Genomic DNA, 8,102 nt, shown 5'->3' with positions numbered 1-8,102 from the left:
CAGCTGACGCGCAGCAAGCGTTATGCTTCTCGTGGAGGTGAATTACCAGGAGCGCTACAGCTGCAGAGTCCAGGTGGTCTAAGTGCCTTGCTAGTGTGGACGGGTGGTGAGTTAGGGTGCCTGGGTCTGCTTTAATGCACTCTAACTTGCAAGTGTAGCCAAGCCCTTAGACTCTCTGGTTACCTTCTCCAGACCTGAAGAAGAGATCTTTGAAGCTTGAAAGCTTGTCCTGTCCAACAACAGAAGTTGGTCCAATAAAAGATGTTACCTCACCCACCTTGTCTGTCTTATATCCTGGGACCAACACAGTTACAACAACACTGCAAACAATTATAATGAAAAAACTTGTATAACAAATCTGTTTCACAACATGACTGCAGTATCCTCCTACACCTGGATTGAACACACTGGCAATTTTAGAAAATGTCTTGATTTGAAGGAAATTACGTAAAGTTTTTTATAAGGATTATTTCAAAATGAAAAGATTCTTTTGGTGTTCCTTATGGTAGCTCTAAATATAATTAGATGAACTGAGCAATGCAAGTTAGAATCCATTTCTAATTAATTCCTGTCAAAATTCAAAAGATCCTTGTATCATTAAAATAAGTTTTGCAGAAACAATCGACATCATATTTTATACAACACATTTGAAGGGCCTATTGATGTGAATGGCTAAAATACCATTGGTTTCAATAAGAGCCTAGATTCTTGACAGAAATCTAATTAGCTGGTAGGTGGATTATCTGAAGACAGTAGAAAACCATGGAGGAACTAACACAAAAATCACATTAGCTGCTGTATATATCCATCAACAGACCTGCAAATGACTCCATTCTCAAGCACAAAAACTAACCAAGATGAAGGAAATATGAAGACTGTTTCCAGCTTCACTTCTGCCATTGCCAGTATGGCCTCTAGAATGTTTTGTCTTTTCTTTCCCCGTCTGTTTTTTCGGGTTTCAGTGTTTACCAAGAGTTTTTCAGAAGCTAATCTGTAGTTACTGCTTCTGGAGAGTCTTCTTCTACATCTGAAGTTTGGATTTTTATCCCAAGCAATTGGAGTGTATTTTTAACTTGTTTAAAGTCTCTTAGCCCTGGTCTACACTAGGAATTTAGGTCAAATTTAGCAGCATTAAATCGATTTAACCCTGCACCCGTCCACACGACGAAGCCCTTTTTTTCGACTTAAAGGGCTCTTAAAATTGATTTCCTTTCTCCACCCTGACAAGAGGATTAGCACTGAAATCGGCCTTGCCGGGTCGAATTTGGGGTACTGTGGACGCAATTAGATGGTATTGGCCTCTGGGAGGTATCCCAGAGTTCTCCATTGTGACCGCTCTGGACAGCGCTCCAAACTCAGATGCACTGGCCAGGTAGATGGAAAAGGCCCGCGAACTTTTGAATTTCATTTCCTGTTTGGCCAGCGTGGCAAGCTGCAGGTGAGTGCAGAGCTCATCAGCAGAGGTGACCATGATGGAGTCCCAGAATCACAAAAGAGCTCCGGGATGGACCGAACGGGAGGTATGGGATCTGACTGCTGTTTGTGGAGAGGAATCCGTGCTATCAGAACTCTGTTCTAGTTTTTGAAATGCCAAAACATTTCTCAAAATCTCCCAGGGCATGAAGGACAGAGGCCATAACAGGGATCCAAAGCAGTGCCATGTGAAACTTAAGGAGCTGAGGCAAGCCTACCAGACAACCAGAGAGGCAAACAGCTGCTTCGGGTCAGAGCCCAAAACATGCCGCTTCTATGATGAGCTGCATGCCATTTTAGGGGGTTCAGCCACCACTACCCCAACCTTGTTTTTTGACTCCTTCAATGGAGATGGAGGCAACACGGAAGCAGGTTTTGGGGACGAGGAAGATGATGATGATGATAAGATTGTAGACAGCTCACAGCAAGCAAGCGGAGAAACCAGTTTTCCTGACAGCCAGGAACTGTTTCTCACCCTGGACCTGGAACCAGTACCCCCCGAACCCACCCAAGGCTGCCTCCCAGACCCGCTAGGTGGAGAAGGGACCTCTGGTGAGTGTATCTTTTTAAATAGTATACATGGTTTAAAAGCAAGCTTGTTTAATGATTAATTTGCCCTGGCATTCACGGCCAGTACAGCTACTGGAAAAGTCTGTTAATGTGTCTGGAGATGGAGCAGAAATCCTCCAGGGACATCTCCATAAAGCTCTCCTGGATGTACTCCCAAAGCCTTTGCAAAAGGTTTCTGGGGAGGGCGGCCTTATTCCGTCCACCATGGTAGGACACTTTACCACACCAGGCCAGTAATATGTAGTTGGGAATCATTGCAGAGCAAAGCATTGCAGTGTATGTTTGCTGGCATTCAAACAACATCCGTTCTTTATCTCTCTGTGTTATCCTCAGGAGAGTGATATCATTCATGGTCACCTGGTTAAAATAGGGTGCTTTTCTTAAGGGGACATTCAGAGGTGGCCATTCCTGCTGGGCTGTTTGCCTGTGGCTGAACAGAAATGTTCCCTGCTGTTAGCCACGGTGAGGGGTGAGGGGCTAGCCACGTTGTGGGGGGAGGCAAAATGCGACCTTGTAACAAAAGCACATATGCTATGTATGTAATGTTAACAGCAAGGTTTACCATGAAAGGGTGTACCCATTTTTCTATAAAATGTGTCTTTTTAAATACCACTGTCCTTTTTTTTTTCTCCACCAGCTGCATGTGTTTCAAGGATCATAGGATCTTCTCCTTCCCAGAGGCTAGCGAAGATTAGAAGGTGAAAAAAACGCACTCGCGATTAAATGTTCTCTGAGCTCATGCTGTCCTCCCACACTGACAGAGCACAGACGAATGCGTGGAGGCAAATAATGTCAGAGTGCAGGAAAGCACAAAATGACCGGGAGGAGAGGTGGTGGGCTGATGAGAGTAAGTGGTGGGCTGAAGAGAGGGCTGAAGCTGAAAGGTGGCAGCAGCATGATGAAAGGAGGCAGGATTCAATGCTGAGGCTGCTGGAGGATCAAACTAATATGCTCCAGCATATGGTTGAGCTGCAGGAAAGGCAGCAGGAACACAGACCGCCGCTACAGCCCCTGTGTAACCAACCGCCCTCCTCCCCAAGTTCCATAGCCTCCTCACCCAGATGCCCAAGAACACGGTGGGGGGGCCTCCGGCCACCCAGCCACTCCACCCCAGAGGATTGCCCAAGCAACGGAAGTCTGGCATTCAATACGTTTTAAAGTTTTAAACTTTTAAAGTGCTGTGTGGCCTTGTCCTTCCCTCCTCCACAACCCCTCCCTGTGCTTCCCTCCTCCACCACCCCTCCCGAGCTACCTTGACAGTTATCCCCCTATTTGTGTGATGAATTAATAAAGAATGCATGAATGTGAAGCAACAATTACTTTATTGCCTCTGCAAGCAGTGATCGAAGGGAGGAGGGGAGGGTGGTTAGCTTACAGGGAAGTTGAGTGAACCAAGGCTGGGGGCGCTTGCTTGGCCTGCAGTTGAACAGCTCCTGACTACTGTCCAGGCTGCCTGTGTATGGCTTCATGAGCCATGGCATTAAGGGGTAGGCTTGGTCCCCAAGGATAATTATAGGCATTTCAACATCCCCAATGGTTATTTTCTGGTCTGGGAATAGAGTCCCTTCCTGCAGCTTTTGAAACAGACCAGAGTTCCTGAAGATGTGAGCGTCATGTACCTTTCCTGGCCATCCCACGTTGATGTTGGTGAAACATCCCTTGTGATCCACCAGTCCTTGCAGCACTATTGAAAAGTACCCCTTGCAGTTTTATGTACTCGCCGGCTTGGTGCTCCGGTGCCAAGATAGGGATACGGGTTCCATCTATGGCCGCACCACAGTTAGGGAATCCCATTGCACCAAAGCCATCCACTATAACCTCCACATTTCCCAGGGTCGCTAACCTTGATATCAGCAGATCTTTGATTGCATTGGCTACTTGCATCACAGCAGCCCCCACAGTAGATTTGCCCACTCCAAATTGATTCCCGACTGACCGGTAGCTGTCTGGCGTTGCAAGCTTCCACAGGGCTATTGTCACTCGCTTCTCAACTGTGAGAGCTGCTCTCATCTTGGTATTCTTGCGCCTCAGGGCAGGGGAAAGCAACTCACAAAGTTCCATGAAAGTGCCCTTACGCATGTGAAAGTTTCGCAGCCACTGGGAATTGTCTCAGACCTGCAACACTATGCGGTCCCACCAGTCTGTGTTTGTTTGCCGGGCCCAAAATTGGCGTTCCACCGCATGAACCTGCCCCATTAGCACCCACATTGCCAGGGCCCGTACTTTGAGAGAAGTCTGTGTCCATGTCCTCATAACTCTCGTCACCACGCTGATGTTGCCTACTTGCCCGGTTTCACTTTGCCAGGTTCTGGTGCTGCATACACTGCTGGGTAATGCGCATGGTGTTTAATGTGCTCCTAATTGCCAAAGTGATCTGTGCGGGCTCCATGCTTGCCATGGTATGGCGTCTGCACAGAAAAAAGGTGCAGAACGATTGTCTGCCGTTACTCTGACGGAGGGAGGGGCGACTGACTACATGGCTGGCTTACAGGGAATTAAAATCAACAAAGGGGGTGGCTTTATATCAAGGAGAAACAAACACAGCTGTCACACAGAATGGCCCCCTGCTCAACCCACTGAGCAATTCTTCCCCCCAGTATTTCAAGCAGGACTGAATCTCCATTAAACTTTTCAAGGTGCCCCTGACAGACCTCACCAAAACGATTGTCAGCCATTGATTTCACTGGGGGGGGAGCAAATGAATACAAAACAAATCTGGTCTATTTCTTGTTTTGATCCTCTCCATCTATCTTTTACATCTTTGGCTGGCAACAGACGGTGCAGTAGGACTGCTAGCCATCCTCATCTCCTGGCTGCTCAGCAGAAGACCGTGCAATAGGACTGCTAGCCATCCTCATCTCCTGCCTGCTTGGCAGAAGATGGTGCAATAGGACTACTAGCCATCCTCATCTCCTGTCTGTTCACCATAGGACGGTACAACCGGACTGCCGGCAGGACTAAAGAGAATGACCTGGTCGAGTCACTCCTATTTTAGTCCCTGCACCCATGTCTGCCCAGGTGCTCCTATCCAACCTTACCGAGGCAGCCAGGAGCACCTCGGACATGACGACGATGGCTATCAGGCCTATTGCACTGTCTGCTGCCACAAGGCAATGGGTTGCAGCTGTGTAGCAATGCAGTACCACGTATGGCAGCACCCAGGAGACGTATGGTGACGGTGAGCTGAGTGGGCTCCATGCTTGCCGTGGTATGGTGTCTGCACAGGTAACTCAGGAAAAAAGGTGTGAAACGATTGTCTGCCATTGCTTTCATGGAGGGAGGGAGGGCCTGACGACATGTACCCAGAACCACCTGCAACAATGTTTTTGCCCCATTAGGCACTGGGATCTCAACCCAGAATTCCAATGGGCAGCGGAGACTGCGGGAACTGTGGGATAGCTACCCACAGTGCAACACTCCGGAAGTCGACGCTAGTCTCGGTACTGTGGAAGCACTCCGCCGAATTAATGTACTTAATGCACTTAGAGCATTTTGTGTGGGGACACACACAATCGACTATATAAAAACGATTTCTAAAAAAAGACTTCTATAAATTCAACCTAATTTCATAGTGTAGACATACCCTTACTGTATAATGCTAATTTTGGAAGCTGGATAAGAGTTTAAATGGGAATCTCCATCTGTAGCAGAATTCTGCCCTCTTGAGTGCTGCTGTCATTTCCCCCAGCTGTCTCCTTTTTTTTTAAAGTTAGGGCAGAGAGATTGTGGAAAAATTGCAGCTTGTGGCCTTTGAGTATGAGCTCTGAGTGCTCTCTGGCTTTTTTCATAATTTATTTTTTTCTGCTGATAATCATGAAATTTCACAATTAGGTCTCTAGGTTTATTACTATGAGCATTGGGCCTGGGTCACTTACTGGTTTGAACTAGAGGAAATAGTGGATTCTCTGTACCTTTAAATATTTAAATAAAGATTTGAGGACTTCATTAACTCAGCCGGAGGATATGGGCCTATTGCAGGAGTGGATGTGTGAGGCTCTGTAGCTTGCCATATGCCAGAGGTAAGACTAAATGATCATGATGGGCACTTTTGGTCTTGAAGTGTATGAATCTATGAGGCCCAGACAGTGCCATAAGTGCTGTCTCCACATTTATGTCTTCCAGACAGCTCAGATGTAACAACTTCACAATTAAAGTTTTTTACATACCAGATTGGGTTTCCTCCTTCAGGATTTTCAGTCAGCTCTTTAATTCTGATGTTCCTCCTTCTCTATTTTCTATATTAGCTAATTTAAGCTGCATCTCTCTCTCTCTCTCTCTGTCTCTCTCTCTCTCTGTGTTCCATCAGTGCTCTGTGGCTCTGCAGCTCTGTTTTTCTCTCACTTGCTTCTCTGAGGCCAGTCTCTAGCACAGTGACTTGCTCTTCCAAGCCTGTAACTTTCTTCTTTACTGCAAGAAGTTGGGTCATCAGATCATCTCTCATGGCCTTAAACTCAGAGATCATCTCCAGAACGTCTATTTTGGTTGTCATTTGAGTTTCCTCAGCCCTGGCATTTCTGTCTGATCTAGCTGCAAAGTCTTCATGTGGAGTCTGAGAGATCTCTCCATGCTGTGAGCCAGAAACACTCTTCTGTGAAGTGGAGGCAGATTCCTTTGCTATCTCCTCAAAGCTCAGGCTTCAGGCAGCCATGTTATTCTGCTCCTCTGCTGATCTTCTCAACACAGATATTTTTAATATAATCTTTCTATTGTTTTCATACAAAAAACGCCTGAAACAAATCAAGGGGGGAGAATTAAGGGGGAAAAAATCTGTTCACATTTATTTATCACTACATCTTAGTAATGGTCACAATTCATGATCTATGAGGGTATACAGAAATATTTAAGATTTAGGAAGGGAAAGTAAATTGCTATGAAGTCGTTAACACAAGATCCAGTATTTTATATACACATTTGAAAGAAAATTGTGCACCCTGCCTGTGGCAGATCTGGATGTTTCCCATTTATATAATTGGGTGCCAATAGCCAAAGGAGCCTAAGTGACTTTTAAAAATTAGACTTAGAAGCCCAAGTCATTTTGGCACTTTTGAAAAAATTGCCCTTGGTCCATGGTGCTTTGATAGTTTCATCCTCAGGGCATAGTAACTGAGTTTTATTTTCCTAGTTATTATGTGATAAAGCAAAGAAACTTCTGGAGGAGCTTTCAGAGGAAGTGTCCCACTGACTACCCAAAAGACCTCACCGAATAGAAAGTGCAATGGTCTTACTTATCTTTGCCAGGCTTCTCGGCTAATAAGGCTTCCCACCAGCCAACTGTTGAAATCGCTACACAGCCTGTGTGATACTGCCAGCTGTAAGAACGATTATTTTCTCACTGTGCATAATCACTTTAATTTGCTTCTCTCCTTAGCTGACCATGTTTTGATATGGAAAATGAGAACACCTTTCTTCTAGGGGCACTTGTTGTCATTGGTGCAGGGTGTGGAAAAAGTAGGTCAGATTGAGAATGAGGCTTGCTAATGGGAGGAAGGAGTATGTAAGGTTTGGAAGTTGGAGTACTTGTCAGTGCTGGCCGCAAGGGAAAGGGGATTTGGAAGTGCTTGTTATTGCAGGAGGATTTGCAGACATGCCATCTCTCATGAATTTATCGTGAGAGATGCGATTTCTAAGCAAAATTAAGCCTTACTCATGATCTCACAATAGAACTCTCAAATCTCAGGATTTTGTGCAGTGGGGCTGTGGCTGTCAGCCCCAGGTGACAGGGCTCTGGCTGTCAGCCTGGGATGTGGGAGAGGGGACCCCACTGCAGCCCCCCAAAGCCTGGAGAGGGTGAAGAACCCTAAGAGGAGGAGAGGTGAGGCTGGGAGGGCTGAACTATGGCCTGGGGGCTGCAGGGGGCTGAAGTGAGTATGGTGGGATCTGATGGGGTGGGGGACGGTATTGATGGTGGGTTCTGAGCAGGTGGTGTGAGTGATGAGAGGGTGAGCTATAGGCGGTGAGGTTTGAAGGGGTAGCGGGGCTGAACTGATGGGGTAGTGATGATGGGAGCTGGGGACTGAATTGAGGGAGGTTGGGTGGGGAACATAACTGATGGACTGGAG

Source organism: Eretmochelys imbricata, chromosome 2 (genome assembly GCF_965152235.1).
Source record: "Eretmochelys imbricata isolate rEreImb1 chromosome 2, rEreImb1.hap1, whole genome shotgun sequence".
Classification (NCBI taxonomy): Eukaryota; Metazoa; Chordata; order Testudines; family Cheloniidae; genus Eretmochelys; species Eretmochelys imbricata.
This window is presented reverse-complemented; position numbering follows the sequence as displayed.